The following is a 21,371-nucleotide window of genomic DNA, read 5'->3' as shown; positions in this document are numbered from 1 at the left end:
ACGAAAATACCCTTAAAAAGTCATAAGATGTGTCAGAGAAAAAAATGAATAAATGAAAAAATGAAGAATAAAAATAAATAAAAAATAAATAAAAGAAAAAATAAATAAATAAATAAAATATTAATATATATATATATATATATAAATGTGTAAAATAGAAAAATAATAATCATAACAATAATAATAGTAATATGAAAATATAATATAATATAAAAAAAACCAAAAACAAAAATAAATAAATATATAAACCAAATATAAAAGTATACATATAATGATAATTGGATTATAAATAAACTATTTAAAACATACATATATATGTATAATGATAAAGTAAAAAAAACTAAATAAAGAAAATTACAATATATATAGTAATAATACGCTTATAAGTAAAATATTTTAAAAAAAAGTATGTATGTATATATATATAATAAATATAGTATTAAAAAATAACCAAATGAATATAAATAAATAAAAAATATATGTATAGATAATAATAATATATAGTGTAAAAAAATCAATTGAAAATCATTTAAAAGAACATACGTATATATATTTATATAATGACAATAATGTAAATAATAAATAAATAAATAAAAATATCTATACAATAAATAAAAGGACTAATATAAGAAAATAAAGATTGGGGCCAAATTTGAAAGACAATTAACGTTGATATTACGCATTAGGGGGATAAAAAATGAACACGCCTCGGGGTAGATCTAGGTTCGAAACTTCGAAACCCCACCCATTTTTGGTCATCGGCGCAACCCACGTTTTGGGTTATTCGAACCAAATCTCAAAAAAAATAACGTGCACATGCGAGAAATGAACGAATCAAAAAAAATGCTACCTTTTATTTCCTTTTCGAATCGTTTACAATAGCTTTGCCTTTGTATTTTTCGTGTTTTCCTCTGTATTTTGTCTGTAAATCGTGTGTTACAATGGTGAGTTACAATGGCTATTTATAGTGCTTGTGGATCCTATCTTTAGGAATTTAAATCTTAGTAGAACTCTATCCTATTTTTAGGAGTTTGAATCCTAGCAAAATTTTATCCTATTTTTAGGAGTTTGAATCCTAGTAGGACGAAAATGTGTGTTGACAGCTGCCCCTCTTTGCCCATAGTCGTGTAACGGGGATAGGACAAAGATTAAAAGACACACTTTTCGTTCAATGGAGTTGAAAATTAGCTATGATTTTTCAATAACTCCCTGTCGAATTGAGTTACGGATGACTCTTCCATCGTGAAGTCGAGTTCATCTTGAAATGATATGAAATTGAAGCCATAGTTCGGAATTTGAATCAGCACGTGGTTTTCCGTTACCCTTCGGTCTTCTTCTCGGTTTAAAGACCTTGGATCGGAATCGAACTCAGAAATCTTCATTGACAGATAGCTCTTTCTTGACTTAAGCTATGTTGTTTGAAAATGGTTGCTTGTCACTAAGGCACGGCTAACCCAGGTCATCTTCTCGACTTGAAAACCTCGACTGTAACCGAAAAGTAGTGCGATTGATGTGTCATCGAGCTGAATGGAGTCGAACTCGACAATTTTGATGGCAGATAATTCTTCTTTGAGTTGGATATCCTTCGTCGTGAAGTTGAAATCCAAGTAAGTAGCATTGTTCCGAGTCCAATATCCTCCGTCGTGAAGTTGAAATTGGCTCTGGAACCGGGAAATTGTTTGTTGACAACCAGCCATCCCTTCATTGTGAAGTTGAACTTGTGTTGTCTCAATTTCAATATCCTTCGCTGTGAAGTTGAAATGACTCTGAATGAAATTTTATTGACAAGCAGCGGTCCCTTCGTCATAGAGTTGAACTTGCGTTGTCTGGAGTCCAATATCCTTCGTTGTGAAGTTGAAATTGGCTCTGAGATTGGGAAGTTGTTGTTGACAAGCAGCGGTCCCTTCATCGTGAAGTTGAACTTGCGTTGTCTGGAGTCCAATATCCTTCGTTGTGAAGTTGAAATTGGCTCTGAGATTGGGAAGTTGTTGTTGACAAGCAGCGGTCCCTTCGTCGTGAAGTTGAACTTGCGTTGACTGAAGTCCAATATCCTTCGTTGTGAAGTTGAAATTGGCTCTGAAATTGAGAAGTTGTTATTGACAAGCAGCGGTCCCTTCGTCGTGAAGTTGAACTTGCGTTGTCTGGAGTCCAATATCCTTCGTTGTGAAGTTGAAATTGGCTCTGAAATTGAGAAGTTGTTTGTTGACAACCAGTCGTCCCTTCGTTGTGAAGTTGAACTTGTGTTGTCTCGAGTGTCACGATATCCTCCGTCGTGGAGTTGAAATCGCGGATGTTTGGCTTCGAGCTATACATCCTTCGTCGTGAAGTTGAAATCTATTCTCGAGCAAATTGTGTCGTTTCAAGAGAAACTGTCTCAAGGGAGACAAATTTTGTTTGAAGGAAAACATATTCAAAGATTTCGTTAAATTGTTTTCAAAGTTTATGTTTGGAGAGAAACTGTCTCAAGGGAGACAAAATTCGATTCAAGGGAAACTATCTCAAGCGAGATAAAATTCATTTCAAGGGAAATGTTTTCAATGTTTATATTTCAAGAGAAATTGTCTCAAGGGAGATAAAATTTCTGTTTCGAGGGAAACTATCTCAAGAGAAAAAAAATCATTTCAAGGGAAATGTTTTCAATGTTTATGTTTCAAGAGAAACTGTCTCAAGGGAGACAAAATTTTCTGTTTCGAGGGAAACTATCTCAGGAGAGAAAAAATTAATTTCAAGGGAAATGTTTTCAAGAGAAACTATCTCAAGGGAGACGAAATTTTCTGTTTCGAGGGAAACTATCTCAAGCAAGATAAAATCTTCTTAAAAAAACAGCCTTGAGTGAAATGAAATGCCTTCTTTCGAGTGAAAACGGTCTCAAGCGAGACAAATCTTGTTTTAAGAAAAACAATCTTGAGTGAAATAAATCTTCTTTCGAGAAAAACAGTCTCAAGTGAGACAAAGTATGCTTTAAGAAAAACAAATTTGAGTGAGATAATCATCTGCATTAAATGAGACTGTCTTAAGTGATACAAAGTTTACATTGGAAATGTTGAATCTGGAGATGAATGTCGATCTTTCAATCTGTCGAGTTGGCTTTTAATCTCATATTCTCCTGAAAGATCTGTAAAATGTATATGGATGTAACTATCCTGATGATGTATGCTTGATGTATGCCCAAATGAAATTTATTTGCTGTTGAATTTGCCCTCAAGGGAGGAAAAATCAAGGTTTTATTGCTCATGTGATGAATTCAAAGATGCAAATTTCATGCGTCATGTATGTACGTGTTGATGTATATGTTGAGATGTGAGGGAATGGTTGCGTGTGCAGTCTTCATTCTGACTTAATTTGTCTTCATTTCCACCAGGTGTACACTTGCAGACCTCAAGACAATTTTTCCTTCCCTTATCAAATTTGCCCCAAAGATGGTTTCCATTGCCTCTGTTTCGATCTTGAGCTTCGGAGCGATATTTGTTGAATTCCAAGATATGCTTCCAGAGAACTTATCTTGTTTGAAAATGCTTTTCTTCTTTCGAATTTTCAAAATTTTGAAAAATATCAAAAAGAACTTTTGAAAAAGTTACCTCTTTCTAGGTTTCACAATTGAAGCAAATCATAAAACATGAGTTCATTGGATATCAAAAGAATAAACACTCTTTTAATCTTTGATAGCTGCAAATCTTTGAAAATATCAAGATCGAAAAGTTGGTCTAGAGGTGGGTTTGTTTCATCGATTTGGTTATCGTGAAGATCATGGTATGCTCCTCTTTCTTGATTTGGTATTTTGATCAGAGGCGAACAAAATGACACAAATAGCATAATCAATGACTAGACTTTTCAGAACACTTCTGTTTCAGTTCTGAAATCTTCCATTTGTTCAAGTTTCGTAAGCTCTTCTAACAAAGGTAGTGCAGAAATATCGGTCTAAAAAATGAAATTCTTGAGTGCTCATGTGAATTTGACTATAACAGGTGTCTTTTTAGATGAATTTGATTTATTTTGCCATTGTCTGGCTAGCCGAATCCATAAAGTCGGGGCGTTCAACCAATTGCTTTAGAGGGACAGCTTATAATCACTTTTATCAGGTTTAACTGAAGGGTTCATCTCATCACAAAGTCTTTGACCTGACAAAAGCAATGGAGCAAACACCGAATTGCCAAGTGTCCGAGCAATGTCATGATTTGAATGTAATATATTCATAAAGCCAGGGGTTTCGAGTTTCCTCTATAACTAATTATCTTAGTGGAATAGCTCAGCTTTAGAGGGACAAATCACTGAAGGGTTCGTCTCATCACAAAGTCTTTGGCCTGACAAAAGCAGTGGAGCAAACACCGAATTGCCAAGTGTCCGAGCAGTGTCATAGTTTGAACATAATCTATTCATAAAGCCAGGGCTTTCGAGTTTCCTCTATAACCAATTGCCTTAGTGGAATAGCTCAGCTTTAGAGTGACAAATCATTGAAGGGTTCATCTTATCACAAAGTCTTTGGCCTGACAAAAGCAGTGGAGCAAACACCGAATTGCCAAGTGTCCGAGTAGTGTCATAGTTTGAACATAATCTATTCATAAAGCCAGGGCTTTCGAGTTTACTCTATAACCAATTGCCTTAGTGGAATAGCTCAGCTTTACGGATTTAATTTCTTAAGATTGTCAAGAAGAACCTGTTATAGTCTAGGTGTTTTGAAAGTCAAGAGATCTCATCTTTAGAGTTCAATTTCCAAACAACTGACCTAAACTAGATTTGCTTACTCTACTATTCCATCTGTGAAGATCATTATCATCCCTGAACATATAAACAAGGGTATAAACCAATTAGTTTTGCAATCTCATGTTCTAGTTGCCCTATTCTGTTCGCTCTTAATATGTGTCTGAATACCAAACCTTGGATGGACTCTTCATGAGAAGAGAAAACTTAGCTCGGTAAGAGAAAAATATGTAGTCTGATTTATCTTTTAAATTAGGACCAATGGGTCTTTGTTTTGCAGGGTTCAATCTTGTCATTTGTCAAAGATTTACAACCTTAATTATTAAACAGTTTTTAATTGAGGTGATATTCAAGGAATTCAATATTAAAATTTGCTCATCTCCTAAGAAGGAAGCATTTTATTTAAAATGTTTAAACGTCAAGTGACTTAAAAATGTTCACGCATAAGAAGTACGAAAGAAAACAAGTTCAAACAAGATGATATACTTGATAATGCAACAAAATTCCTAATGGATGCCCCATATGACTCTCGATCAGATTGCCCCATTACATATTGAAAGTGAATGCCCCTGAATCGATCAGATCTTGGACCTTACGTTTCAATGCCCCACAATTCTCAGTGGTGTGCCCTGAGCCCCAATATGATAGCTGCATACGGCGTTAATATCATGACCTTCAGGATATGGGGCCTCTCTAGGTTTGGATTGAACTTGAGTCACAAGAGTTTTCTCAACTAGCGTTGGGAGTAACTCCTCATATGTCATTGGGATTGGACTGATGCAAATCTTTTCTTTCCTTGGTCCTCTCTGAGTTTGTTTAGAAGTACTAGACGGTACAACTGCAACAGTTTTTGGACTTGAGACCGTAACACCTTTGGTGGCGTTGTAAGTATTGACATTGTTGATATCTCCCTCAATTTTTACTTGTTTTATAGCTAGCTCAATCATCTCACCAGCCATAACTATATCTGAGAAAGTTCCCGATGTAATTCCCACCAGGTGTCCGAAATAGGGTGCCTTCAGGGTTTGTACGAACAACTTTCTAGTTTCTTTTTCATCCAGGGGTGGATGAACCTGCACAGACAAATCCCTCCATCATTGCGCATATTGTCGGAAACTCTCATTATGCTTTTTTTTTCCAGGCTTTGCAGCATAACCCGGTCTGGTCTCATATCGTTGATATGCTTATATTGTTCTAGGAAAGACTTGGCTAAGTCTTTCCATGTCTTGATGTGAGTTTGGCTGAGCTGATTATACCAGCGGATAGCTGAACCGGATAGGCTCTCCTGAAAGCAGTGGATCAGGAGTTGATCATTCCCTCCATATCCTGTCATCTTCCGACAGAACATAGTGATATGGGCTGATGGGCAGCTGTTCCCATCGAACTTCTCAAACTCAGGAGCTTTAAACTTTGGTGGAAGCACCAAATCTGGAACCATGCTTAGCTTCCTTGCGTCCACTCCATGATAATCATGGTCCCCTTGGACTATCTTCATTCGATCTTCTATCATCCTGATCTTCTCTTCTATCTTTTTCGCTTTGTCATCTTCATTAAAATTCGGGACACTGTAATCATCCGGATGATTATCAGGATTAGTTTTGGAAGTTTTCACCTTTACAGCAGATGGTGCTTTTCCTTTGACAGCAGAAGAATTTTCTTGTAGTCTGGGTAAGATCTCGGGTGACATAATCACCTGTGAGGTTGGTGACATGGTTACCCTTCGAAGGGACTTCCCCCTTCTGCACTAACTTGCTGTAAACATGATAACTTGGCCACTATTGGTCGACCAAGGATTTCTGGTTTTTCTTGATGGATTCCAGAGTGCTCTGACTGTTTTGAGCCATCTTATCTTCCAGTTCTTTTTGTAGTCTTGCCATGTTCTCCTCGAGTTTTTCCATTCTGGCCTCCATTTGTCTTTTCTTTCCTCGGGTATTATGTGGATGATGCGTATTTAATGTCTGTAGTGGTAGACTTGGTGTTTTCTCTTTCGCTTTCTGAGACATGTTCTGTTTGTTAATACGAATGTAAAAACATGGAAAATATAGAAATAAACATGAGATATAGAATGCAAAATATGCAATGCATGATGTATGCAGCTTAGAGGCACTGATCCAGAAAAAGTGTTTATTATTATAAATAATCTTTATTCAGACAAAAATATCTTATCTTGTAAGAGACATAAAAATAATCAAAGGTACACTCGGATTAAATCCTCTAAACCCCGAATAGCTTCTAGTAGATTGACAAGTCTTCCGCCTTCACCCGTTACTGGTTGAATACCTTGTCGAACCACTCCGGCTTCCCTTGCCAGGCCATGATGATGACGGGCTGCCTTCTGTACTTGATCTAGGAAGTCTCGGATGGCTGCGTCTCTGGCCAGTGTACTCTTGAAAGGCTGACTTTTGGTGTGCTTCACGTAGACTCGCCCTAGTTTGATGTTTTCATAGTGTAGCAGTGTGGTGTATTCTTCGATAGTAGGTACCATGTCCTCCCAGTTAAAAGTGAAACAATTGTATCCCGGGTTCCAGAATTGGACCATGGCTCTAATCAAGGGCTCATCAATCCTAACGTGAAGTAAAAGTGCAATGTCACCGTACCGTTGGCTGAACTTCTGTTTCCGATCATTCTTCCAACTATCCCAGATATCTCGAAGCTCCTGCACATTGTTCTGTTTTAGGCTGATATATGCGTAGCTAACCAGTTCTGACAAATAGCTTTCTTGAAGGTTGTCTCCCTTTTCTTTCTGAGTCTTCTCGGACCATAGTCGTACCTCGGGGTTCTTAGTCTCTTGTATTACAACACCTTTGTCCATTAATTCAGATTATTTTGTGTAATAAACACCTTTTCATGGATCAATAACCTCTTATTATGATGCAAAATGCTATAAAACAAACACAAAGGCAAAAAGGTTAGTAAAATAATAATATAAAAATAAATAAGTAAAATACACAAAAACAACAAGGTTAAAAAAATGTCATAGGTTTTGGAATGTGGTTTCGGGGTAGGCTTAATTTCTCCATAGTCTCCTGGGTTAGGTTCTAAAAAACGGTACCCGAGTTCTCCTTGCTAGTTCCCCCTTGGGCCTACCAGACCTTTAGTCCTAAACCCATCACAGGCTTGTGTGGACTAAGTTAAACTCGAGAGGACACATTCCCTTATGCCCATACGGAGAATAAATTCACACGAAGGCATAAGGTATATGAATCCCGAAGGTTACTTGCTAGGCCCATACGATGAATAAATTCACACGAAGGCGTCGCTTTCACCCCCACTTAAACGGGTTCGGAGCTCGGGTATAGAGCCTTTGGATGAAAAATCTTTAAGGGCTGAAATCATTAAAAAAACAGTCAGTACAACTATTTACTCGAAAATATAATCAAAAGTAAGTAAGAAGGATTGAAATGTTACCTTAAAATTTAAACTTACCCTTTTCGTTAAAAAGACAACTGGAAATTACCTTAGCCTGACTCACTTACCTGTGTCCCCAATGGAGTCGCCAAGCTATCGCAACCGTATTTCAGTTGGGCCCCGGGATTGGGCTTCGACTTGAAAAATATGGATTGGGAGTTGCCACCGATCATTTATTTAAAAATAAATGGGTTGATCGGATACCATATTTCTTACATGATCTGCGTCTTACTAGAAATATATCGGGCTCGGGAGTCGGTTACGGTCAAGGAAGGATAAGCACCCTTGAACCGCCCTTTCGGTACTACGTAATTTCCCGTTGTCTTAATTAAGAAAATTGTAATTTTAAATTAAAAGGTAAAATTTGGTAATGAATTACTTACCTATGATTAATTGACGAAAATACCCTTAAAAGTCATAAGAGGTGTCAGAGGGAAAAATGAATAAATGAAAAAATGAAGAATAAAATAAGTAAAAAATAAATAAAAGGAAAAATAAATAAATAAATGAATAAATGAAATATATATATATATATATATATATATATATATATATATATATAAATGAGTAAAATAGAAAAATAATAATCATAACAATAATAATAGTAATATGAAAATATAATATAATATAAAAAAAACCAAAACAAAAATAAATAAATATATAAACCAAATATAAAAGTATACATATAATGATATTGGATTATAAATAAACTATTTAAAACATACATACATATATATATATATATATATATATATATATATATATATATATATATATATATATATATAATGATAAAGTAAAAAACTAATAAAGATAATTACAATATATAGTAATAATACGCTATAAGTAAAATATTTTAAAAAAAGTATATATATATATATATATATATATATATAATAAATATATAAAATATAACCAATGAATATAATAAATAAAAAATATATGTATAGATAATAATAATATATAGTATAAAAAATCAATTGAAAATCATTAAAACGAACATACGTATATATATTTATATAATGACAATAATATAAATAATAAATAAATAAAAATATCTATACAATAAATAAAAGGACTAATATAAAGAAAAATAAAGATTGGGGCCAAATTTGAAAGACAATTAACGTTGATATTACGCATTAGGGTTATTCGAAACCCCACCCATTTTTGGTCATCGGCGCAACCCACGTTTTGGGTTATTCGAACCAAATCTCAAAAAAAAAATAACGTGCACATGCGAGAAATGAACGAATCAAAAAAATGCTACATTTTATTTCCTTTTCGAATCGTTTACAATAGCTTTGCCTTTGTATTTTTCGTGTTTTCCTATGTATTTTGTCTGTAAATCGTGTGTTACAATGGTGAGTTACAATGGATATTTATAGTGCTTGTGGATCCTATCTTTAGGAATTTAAATCTTAGTAGAACTCTATCATATTTTTAGGAGTTTGAATCCTAACAAAATTTTATCCTATTTTTAGGAGTTTAAATCCTAGTAGGACGAAAATGTGTGTTGACAAATACGCTAACAAAATAATCAAGAAGAGAACAACATATCACGTAAAAAGATCAGAAGAGAAGTTGTCTTTCTGAGGTTTCATGAGGCACTATAAAGTCTGCAAGAACTCTTTTTTTTTTTCTTGTAGAGAAATCTTCGAAGGTCATGATAGTGTTCCTCTTGCTTCTGATGTAAACAAGTTTTACAAATATTCTAATAAGTTTATTACCAAAATATTCAGTTGCTAATTGTCATAACAATTTTTTAAAACAATTATTTTAAAAAAATAATTATGACTTATTTAGAGGAAATTGAGATTTTGAATTAATTTGAATCGTTTTGAATAGGAGTCGTCATCGATTTTTGGGCTAGGCAGGTCGAATACCTAAGAACGTATTTTAAAACAATTTTAAGGAAAAAATCATTTTTTAAGACAAAAATTGGTATGCGTTTACCAAAAACTCGATTTAACAGGTCTGAGAGTCGGTTACGCGTGGTGAATGATAAACACCTTCACGGAGCCCAAAATTAGTACTTAGTTGCTTACACGCTGTCATAATGATGGAAATTAAAATTCGAATAGAAAATTTAAATTATAATCTATTTATTGAATATTAATTGATTTATTCTATATTAATTATTAAAAGAAAATTCTTTAATTTGACAATAAATCTCGAGATTTGCAATCCTCCATCGAGAAAACTATCTCACATATTTCTTATATGTAAAAGAATATTATATATTTGAATTATTTAAAATATTAAATTAATAACGAAATTTTGCATGAGATAAATTATGATTTGTTTTTCAAAAACATACCTCATTAATACTAACATTAAATAAAACAAAATGAAAATAAAAATTAAAAATAAAAATAAAAATAAAATGAAATATTATAAAAATAAAAATTACCATTATTTTTAAAAATACATAAAAACGCTCATGTTTTCAAGTTCATATTCCGTTCAAACGTCGTATCAGATTACACTACTTCGATCAAGTAGTGTTTTCCATGCCCATTATACAAATACATGTTCTTGAAAATATTCGAGTAACATATTAATAGATAAAGAAATACGATGGAAACAAATGTGATTCGAAATATATAGAAAAAATATCTACAACAAATAGGGCTAATAATATTTATTTAATATAATACACATAAATATGTAATATGCAAAATATGTATATACATAAAGGATTATAACAAAAACAAGAAAACATTATAGATCATAATACAAACAACAACAAAAATAGGCATATTTGGTGATTTAAGGGATCAAAATGGTACTAACAAAAACTTGAAGGACCAAGCAATAATTATATATGAGATAGAGCCATAATTTAACATATTAAACAATAAAGGTACTGGAAACGAAAATAATTCATAAATGATATTAAGGACTAAAATAAACCAAACCTTAAACATGGAAGGGTAAAATATAATTTTACCTAAAGGCATTCTTACAAAACAGTGACCAAAACAAAAGATTCATAAACCATAGGGTCATATTCAAATATTAGCAAACATGGAAAAATATATGAACTAGTGACTTAAAAGTAAATATTGAAAAACAAATGCCTGAAACATAATATCATAAAATTTCATTTAATGACCGAATAATGAGATTACAAAGAACCAGAGACCCAAGCTGCTATTTACCCCTAAAATTGAAAAATACGGGTGAATGAGTGAAACTATGTCATTTTACTATGGGCATTTAAGCCCAAAACCAAGGCTTAACTTCCTCACCCTAGCCATTTCTCACTTTGCTTCAGAAAAGAGAGAGAGTTTCTCAAACTCTCTCAACTTTTCCCCATCGGGGAGAGGGCCACCATTCACCGAAGACATTTCACGGCCGCTCACGGTGGTCGAAGGAAACAAAACCCCCAAACACTTCTTTTATCCTCCTTAACCCGAATCCCACCCTCATTTAGTCTAAAACTCACCCTAGAGTCATAGATCTAGGGTTTACCTTTTGAAAACTACAAAGATCCGGTGACCTTTAGGTTTTCCGATGTGCTTCGGACTAAGGTAAGATGTTTCTCTCCTATCTTTTCTTTTTTTCTTGTATATTATTTCTTCTTCTTTTTCTTTTTTGTTCGATTTTTCCTCTATGTTTTTTTTGTTTTGGATGTTTGAAGTCTATTCTTTTTTCTTTTTTCGATCTGTCCTCTCTCCTCGTTTTTATCTTCTTATCTTATTGATTTTGGTGATGGTTTGAGTTGTTACTGAGAAAATAGGGTTTGAGTGCCCTATTTTAGCTTGTGACAGGGAAGATTACCTTGGGATTTTGTTTTTATTTTTATTATTGGGTTTTTAGATTGATTTAGCTTCTTTTTTGACTGTTAACGTTAATTCCTGGTCACTGTAGGTTGAAATGGCAGTGTCAGAAGAAGTCAGCGGTGATAGGAGCAATCAGTGGTGGTAATAACAACTCTTTAGGGTTAGGGTTTTAGAAACCCTAAGGTATTGCTATTGGATCAAGTCAGATCCTCTTGGGTCTTGTAATTGGGTCAGTTATTGTGGGGCCCAAACTGGGTGGGCTTGGATGCTAGGTCACTTGTTGGCTGGGATGTTGGACTTGTATATTGGGCTTCAGGTTGGGCCTATATTGTTTCTTTGTAATTTGGGCAATCTGTAATATGAAAATAAAATAATATTAGTATAATAATAATAATAATAAATAATAATAAGTTAATAATAAATTAGAACCTGAAAAAAAATGAGTGTCTATAGCTGCCCCTCTTTGGCCATTCTTTTGTTAACAAGAATAGGGCAAAGACAACAAGACAACTAGTTTTTGTCTGTTCTCTCTTTTGATTTGAAATTTGATTTTAAAAACGACACTGCTTATTCGCGTTGAATAGATCTGGTAGCTTTTGCAGATGACACTATTCCCTCATATCGATGCTTTGAGTTGCAAGTCAATGATGGACATTCAAGCTTCATTCACACGGTTGAATTTGACCTCGGATGGAGGATTAATGGTGGAATTATGGGTTGAGTCGGAGTTAGTCGAAGAGATAAAGAGGTTGTAAAGGTCTGATTGACGATTAATGGCTAGGTCGAGCGGGTTCATCAATGCGAGTTACCCGGACTCGAATTAAAAGTTGGGGATGTTTTTTACTTCAAGAACCGATTGTGTATATCGATAGACAAAAATTAAGAGAAACGATGCTTGGCGAGGCCTATTATAGTCCATTTTCTATTCACCCCCGGGGTAAGAAGATGTACCGAGAGCTCCACCAACTTTATTGGTGTCCGGGAATGATGAAGGAGATTGTATACACATTGATTCCTCATAGCTCTGTTGATGCTTTCATTCCAAACAAGAGGTTCATCCTTTTGAAGGAGTTTATTCATAAGGGTTACAATCATCGAGAACCCATCCATTGACAAAGCAAAAATAATATCCAACAAGTTCAAGGAAACTACATATTTTGGATACATTTTGCGATGGCTCCGACTCTACTACAACCTAGATATTTTGCAGATCTACTCGAATACCCTTGTCGGCTACTACATGGCCTAAGAAAAAAAATGATATTCCATTGATTACTACGGTGGCTAGCTCTAAACATTGACTATTGATTCTCCATCATAAGATAGCAACACATACTAGTCTCTAAATTTATGAGGGGGAAAATTTAAAGTTTTGATAATATAACTCCATAGATACCCACATAGGGGCATGACCAAAGACCCAAATCAAGGTGGAATAACAAGATTCAAGACAAGATTGTATTGAGAATAGACCTCGTTGCTCGAAGTATCAGGGGCAGAATATAGAGATGAAAAGAGCTTATTTGGAAAAACAAACAACTCATGCTTCGATTGGCAGAAAATTCTCGAAGAAACATCCCAGATAGAATAATTGGATCAGAGACAAGAGGTTTCAAGATCATATATCTGGCTGCAACAAGATTTAAAGAGAAATCATTTCTTCTGAGGTTTTCATGAATAAATAAAAGCAAGAGAGAAGATTTAATAACACAAGCTTATCAATCTGTTTTTCCAAAAAGAGAACGCTTGCTTAATTTGACAAGTTTTCGCTCTAATGTTGGAGTAGACTCTAGCCAAGATTTGCTAAATGAAGGAAGACCGAGTTCTCCACTTTGAAGCTACAAAAGAAAATAAAACAACATTTTTGTAAATATCATTTTCATAAAACATACATCAAAATAAACATACACGTCACATGAATTTACATCTTTGCATAATACATTCATCATCGCATTGCAATAAAAAAGGTTTTCCCCTTTTCCTGAGGGTGCTTTTTCCATCTAAAAATATCAATCTAGTCTTTCTTAAGATTGTTTTTCCTAAAATCCTCATTTCATTTTCTTTCAAAAGCCATTTTTCTCCTCTCATGAGGACATCGTCTAATTTTCCCCTTCTCAAGATCATTTTCCTATCTCATGAGGACAAATTCAAAAGTATTTTTTATAAAAAAATAGTCAAATACATGAAATCAATTTCATCATAACATCCAAGATAGTTATTCATAAATGCATCATTTTCCAAAGATCTTTCAGGAAAGAAAAGTTTGGTGATGACTAGACGTCCTCAACACGAAGGAATAACGTCGTTCACAGATTTGACGTCCTGAAGTGAATGATCATATCTTCTAAAGGTGATTAGATCTCCTCAACACGAAGGAGCAATGTCACTTTCGAAGACAAATTATCTCCAGATAACTAGACTTCCTCAGCAAAAAGGAACAATGTTGTTTCCAGACTCAAAATGACTAGTTGTCCTCATCAAGACGGAACCATGTCAAATTGAGCCGTCAAAATATGACTCGACATTCTCAACGCGAAGGAACGACGTCGCTTTCAGATTTCCCGAGAGAATGGATGATTAAAGCAACTAGATCTCCTCAACATGCATAAGCAGACTGTCTGTCACCTTTGAGACTATTTCTCTTGGAACAAAGTTTTGTCTCGTTTGAAATAGTATTTCTTGAAACAAAATTGATCCCAATTGAGATTGTTCCTCTCAAAACAAATTTCGTCTTGCTTAAGACAATTTTCAAAAAATTTTGAATTTTTTTACACTTGAAACAAAATTGATCTCACTTGAGATTGTTTTCCTAAAAACAAATTTCGTCTTGCTTGAGACAGTTTTCGAAATTTTTTTAATTTTTTGCAATTGAAACAAAATTGATCTAATTTGAAATTATTTTCTTAAAAAAAATTGTACACCAATACAAGTGTTTGGCCTATCAACAAGTGAAAGCGGAACATCATGTACACTGGGTTTACTCCAACCGATTCAAATACCACAATGAAAATAGGATAAAGTGACTTAGGACTTTGTGAATGGGCCGCTGATGATGTGCTAGAGGCATGATGCGGTTTGGGTAGTGATAGATCAACCAACCAAGATGACCCAATTTCTTCTTGTATGAAAGGATTTCACCCTAGAAAGGCTAGTTCAGTTATACATCAAGAAGATTGTAAAACTTCATGGGGTACCTACATCGATCATTTCTGACAGAGAACCACCATTCACTTCAAGGTTTTGTAAGGCATTATATGAAGCTTTGGGAACTCGGCTACATTTTAGCATTGTCTTTCATCCGCAAACGAATGATCAGTCTGAGAGAATGATTCAGATTCTCGAGGATATTATACGATGTTATGTTATTGATTTCATGGGTAGTTGGGAGGATCATCTCTCATTGGTCGAATTTGCTTACAACAATAGCCACCAAACTAGTATTCAAATTAGAGATAGGCATGGGTCAGGTTGGATCATATTTCGGTCCACCTGACCCGACCCAAAAATTTTAAATCCTTTACTCGACCCGAACCCAACCTGATAAATATATCCCTTCCACCCGACCCCCGATTGTTTGAGCTAAAATCTGAACTCGACCTGACCTGACCCAAAATAATATTTTTATTCAATAAAAATAAGGTTTTAATTGAAAGAAAATAATATATAGAGGTGTATTATTGTAATTATCCCTAAATATAAGGTAAAATTACAATTTCTTTCCAGTCTGGCCGGGTCGGGTATTTTTCACCCTAAACCTGATCCCGACTCGACTAGAACATAACTTGAAAAAACCTAACCCGACCTGAGCTGAACCTGAATTTTTTAAAAAAATATGACCCGATTGGGTCAGGTCAGGTTCGAGTCCCATTCCCATTCCTAATTCAAATGGCTATGAGGAATCAACGTATGACTAAAGGAACAATTTGACCATTATTTGAATCAAAAGTTGATTCCTCTTAATTGTGCATATGTCACACGTTGGGAAGAGATACATGTCTCTTGTATTTTTCTTCATCATTTCTTTTCTTCTTCCTCTATCCAAATATCTCAAAGGTAGAAACTTTATTGCTCAACAACCTAAATCCATGTATTTGAAGGTAAGAACTACAATTTCCTACCATAGAGCTCCATTTTAAACCTACCATCTCAAATTTTGGTCATGATGAGGGTTTTAGAGAGGTTTTGAGTTTTAAGACTTTAGGAGGATCCAAATCTGTCCTTGAGAGTTTTGAATTTTGTTTTATTAATTTAGAGTTTTTAAGCATAGTAATCATCCTAGTTGTTTTTGGTTAGTAAGAGAAGTTGAGGAAAATTTCAAAAGTAAGAACAAAGGGAAGTTAGAACTTAGGTGACCTTGTGGATGATTTTTCAGTAACTAATAGTGAGGTAACACATTCCTAACTCACCTATACCACTTGTAGATTGTTAGATTGTGATTTGCTTGCTTGTTGTGGTCATGGGTGCAAACTTAGGTTATTGTGATTTTTTAGGGAAATGGAATGTTTGATGTTTATATTGCTTTGGAATGACCTATAATGATGCCTTGAACTCTCATAAAGCTTAATAAACGTTCTAGAGTCTTAGAGGGGCTTGTGATGAGAGTTTGGGGGATATTTTCGTGCTCAAACCGGATATTATGGGTAGAGGTATCAGTACTAGATGAATAGTACTGATGTTGTTCTTCGTACAACCTAAAATAAGGGGGTTTGGGCTTAGAGTATTGATACCCATCTTTGTGGTATTGGTACTAGTATCGATACCAGGATTACAAATCAAATTCTGGTAGCCAATTTTGGTACATGTACTCAAAGGAGTATCGATACCGAGGGTAAAGTATTGACACTCACAGTAAGCGTATCGATACTAGGATAATTTTCCAAAACATCGAAGCTATATTTGGTATCGGTACTCAGGGTAGTATCGATAACCTAGGGTCAGCATCGATACTGATAGTCCCAGCATTGGTACACTCGTCCTGGATTGGGTAAGAAAGCTAATTTGTTTGAAGTACGCGGGAAGGGAATTAAGAGACGTTGAGACTTCTCTAATAAGACTACAAGTGAGAACAACTAATAACTATTGTTATAACGAGAATAACATAAATTGAGATGGCATAAAACTAGCCTTAGTTTGATACTTAGGAAAATGACAAGAACATTCGAGCTACTTGAATTCGTTAATGTTCGTTGAATAATTGTGAATAGAGATATCTAGATTTTCTCCTATCAATACCGAGGCACTTTAGTATCAGTGCGAATGCACTTTCGTACCAGTGTTGAGGCATCTTAGTATCGTGCTAAGGCACTTCCGTTATTCGATGTCAAGGCCATGATATATGTATATGCAGTGATATAGTCATACGTTGTGTTTGTGCTCGATTCTTTGCTATGACTTATGTTTGATGCATATCGTTGTCGCGTGATTGAACTTGTTAGCATTCACATCTAATGGATGCATGTAGTATAGTAGAGTTATCTATGTGGAATTGAGCTCGTATCAGTGTTTAAAATTTGTTTTCGTTGGCATGTCAGTCAGGGAATTTATCGTCAGAATATGGATTTCAGGTATCAGTAAGTCATAAAGTATGTCTCAATTATTTTAGTGGACATGTATTTTATAGATATTATTTATAATTAAGTCGTAACTTTTTGACAAACTTTGGGAACTCTCCTGTTTGTAAACTAATCATTATGTTTTATTTTGCAGCTTCAGTTGATGGTTTTTAATTATGAATTTAAAATGATTTAAAAAGAAAATTTGGATTAGTAACTCAAATGATCCCGTGTAATATCTAAATCCTCCGGACATCGGGTTGAGTCAGATTTGGATGTTACAAGCGGCTTGAAGCATACCTTTTTACTAGAATAAGAGATCGTCGTGGCAGTCTGAGCATTTCCGAGATTCCGATCATGATATCTGGAGAATCCATTTTCATTTCGTCTAGACACTTGTTAAACTTTGAATGTAGGGAAACTAAGGGGTCGTTTGTTTACTGTTGAATGAAATTATTCAACGTTAAATGTTGAACCGTTCAGCATTCAGCGTGTTTGATTCTCACCTCTTAATGAAGACTATGTTGACTGAAACAGCAAAACACTATTGAATGATTCAGCATTAAAGTACATTCTAAATCATTAAACACCCGGTATTTTATCATAATACTTATTTTTTCACATGTTGTCGTATTAAACAATTATATCTTATAATATAATAATCATTATGAAAGTAAAATGAAAATATTATAATTCAGATTCAGAGTCAATTCATACAAAGCCTTTGAATCATTCAGGCCATTGAATCATTCAGCGCTTGATCATTTTATTTTATCAAACAACCCCTTAGTGTTATAGAAACATAATTAATCATCATGGCCCAACTAGCATAAACATTAATTACACATTTTTAAATAAACTTTGATATAATTATAGTAAGTAAATAGCCTAAACTAAGATATTTTCCATAAGTAATCATATACATGAATTATAGAAAATATATTACCTACGTATTCACTATAATTCATGAAAACGTTTACTAAAATCATAAATTAGTTTGATTATTATCCAAGTTCATGCTTATATTTATTAAACAGTATATAGTTTAAAATTAATCAAATATAATAATATTTTTAAAACAATTTATTATGCAATATCCTTAGCCACAGTCCAGTTCATAAAGTAAAACAGTTAAAGTTTTATTAAAAATATAAATAAATATTTTGAGACTTTGGTACTTTGAATTATGAGTTCGATCTTAATGTCTTAAATTATTTATAATACAAAACTGTGAATGAGAATGAGCTAAAAAAATTACGGATTTGTTTGATTCTAGAAAATATTTTTTATTTTTATTTTTTAAAAATATTTTATTTTATTTTTTTTAAATTTAAAAAATACTTTTTGATTAATAAAAATAAAAATTTATTTTCATAAATAAAAATAATGAAAATACGTTTAGTATCTAATTTTTTAAAATAGAAATCAACATAGGATTACTAAATAATTTTTTTCAATTATAACATTGAACTTTAGTTTTACATTCAATTATACCGTAAAGTCAGTAATGTGACGATGACATGGTTAATAGTTGCTGACATAACCTACTACGTAGAAACGATGTCATCTTGTTGCGGTCATTCTAATGCCTAAAATGACATCGATTTAGACACTAAACTTTAGAGGTGTATCAATTTTGCCACTTAACTTATAAACATAGCAATGCACTTTTCGCCGTCACCAGCAGCCAAACATCGCCTTCATCGATCATATTTGTGGTAAAATATGTACCAAAATGTTCGTATATCACTTCTCTTTCATCTCATAGATTGATTTTTTCACAAAACTCACTCAAAATTGACGAAAATCCATTTAAAAGTTCAATGTATTAATACTCTGATCTCTTTCAGTGATCGTCCGATAAGACTAGTTTTGATGTATGTATTCGACTTCTCGAAATAATGTTTTTCACTGTTCAAATTTTTGAACAAATATCCCAAATCCTGTAAATCTAAGAAACTCTCCAAACATCTGAAAAAGTAAATTTTTTATTTAATTTCATCGATTTTGAGTGAACTTCATAGAAAACTAATAATATGAGAAGAATGCGAAATGAAATGTAAACATTTTTATACTGATTTTTCCACAAAATATGATTGGTAACATGTGGTGATTAGCTGTCGGTGGCGGTCGAAAAATGCAATGCCAAGAAAGTAAATTGTTTAAAAGTTTAGTGGCAAAATCGACATTCTCTTAAAGTTTAATGTCTAAAACGATGTCGTTTTAGGCATTAGAATAGTCGCACCAAAATGACATTGTTTTGGTATTACATGCCACGTCAGCAACCATTAGTCATGTCATCGTCTTGTTAATGCCTTCGATTTATTTTTAAAAAAAATAGTGTGACCCTTGATTTTTTTTCCTTGTATTCAGTGTAGCTCCTAAATTTAGAAAAAAAAAATTAGTATGACTCTTTGATCAATGAAATCAAATATTGACAGTCATAATGCTTACATGACATTTCATGATGTAGTTATGGACCATCACATAATTGTTGTAATTCTCATCGTTCAATTTCATTGATTTAAGGGTCAGGTTGATTTTCCCCCTCAGCATAAGTGTTATAGAGTATAAAGAGGTTCACAACTATATATACGAATTTCTCACCAAATAGTTCATGAATAATTCATTGAATGTTTTGTTCGTTTCTACGATTATATCTTTTCTTTCACTTGATATAAATTTTTAATATTTCCTGATCGAGTGTGTTTCGTAGAATAAAAATATGTATTTGGAGAAAAAAATTAATGGTATTCGGAGCTCGTTGCTCACCCCTTTTTCAAAGCATCTCTTTTCCACCCACAGATAAAAGTATTAAAAAGAAAGATTTAAGAAAATGATGATAGCAACTTTTGTTTTGCTGCTCTTATAACTAAAGAAGCCAAAGGAAAATTAATGTATTTTTCATGTTAAATTTTGGTGTTCTTTGTTTTTGTTTTCGTTCTACATTTGTTATTGTCGTGCTTACAACATAATAGTGTCCAAACGAGCAACTGGTGTAAAGGTATTTGAATAGTCCATGCCAAAAACTTGTGCATGATCTTTTACCAAAACTCTTGTTTTGTGTTTGTTGATCGATCCATCAATATTAAGCTTGGTTATGTACACTCATTTGACTCCAATTTCTTCTATCTTGGGATCGATCAACCAACTCTCATGTTTTACTCTTCTCCTTCATTGCAACTACTCATTTTATGTATGTCATTGCCATAGAAAAATCTACTGGTTCACATACAGTTATAATATATATTGTATAGATGTTAGTAAGAAATATATTCCCCCTTGTTGGAGCATCATCCACCAACTCATTAAACAATTTTCATTTTTATTTGTGGTTGAATTACGTAACTTAAGCTTCAAATCTGTAGTAGTTTGGACATTTTTCTTATCTTAATTTCATTCTTCATCTTCCGCGAAATGATAATCTTTACTTATGAAAAATTTTCCTTTATGCAATTGGAAAGTTTTATAAGCTTTTGCAATATTGCTATTGATGATTAAGACTTCTGGAAGTTTCATTTTGTCCAACTTATCTCTCTTTATCTATAGAATGTGAGTGAAGCACAAACAACTAAATATTTTGAGAAAATATAAAGATGATTTATGAATGTACCAAGCCTCATGAGGTGTTTGATCCTTGACTACTTTTGTGGCCAGTCTATTTTGTACGAAAACCATGGTATGAGTTGTCTCTGCCCAAAATTTCTTGGATAAATTCTTTTCATACATCATACATCTAATCATTTCTAAGATGTATTTGTTTCACCTTTCACTAACTCCATTTTATTGTATTGTATATACAGTTGTCATCTAATGCTCAATGTCGACTTCTTCACATAACGCATTAATTTTTTTTTGTGTATTCCTTGTTATTATTGAAACTCAAATTTTGAATGTGATTGCCATTTGATTTTCCATATTCCTT

Source organism: Hibiscus syriacus, unplaced genomic scaffold, assembly GCF_006381635.1.
Source record: "Hibiscus syriacus cultivar Baekdansim isolate YM2019G1 unplaced genomic scaffold, ASM638163v2 tig00001418_pilon, whole genome shotgun sequence".
In the NCBI taxonomy this organism is placed as follows: domain Eukaryota; kingdom Viridiplantae; phylum Streptophyta; class Magnoliopsida; order Malvales; family Malvaceae; genus Hibiscus; species Hibiscus syriacus.
The sequence above is the reverse complement of the archived record's forward strand: the minus strand, read 5'-3'. Positions refer to the sequence as shown.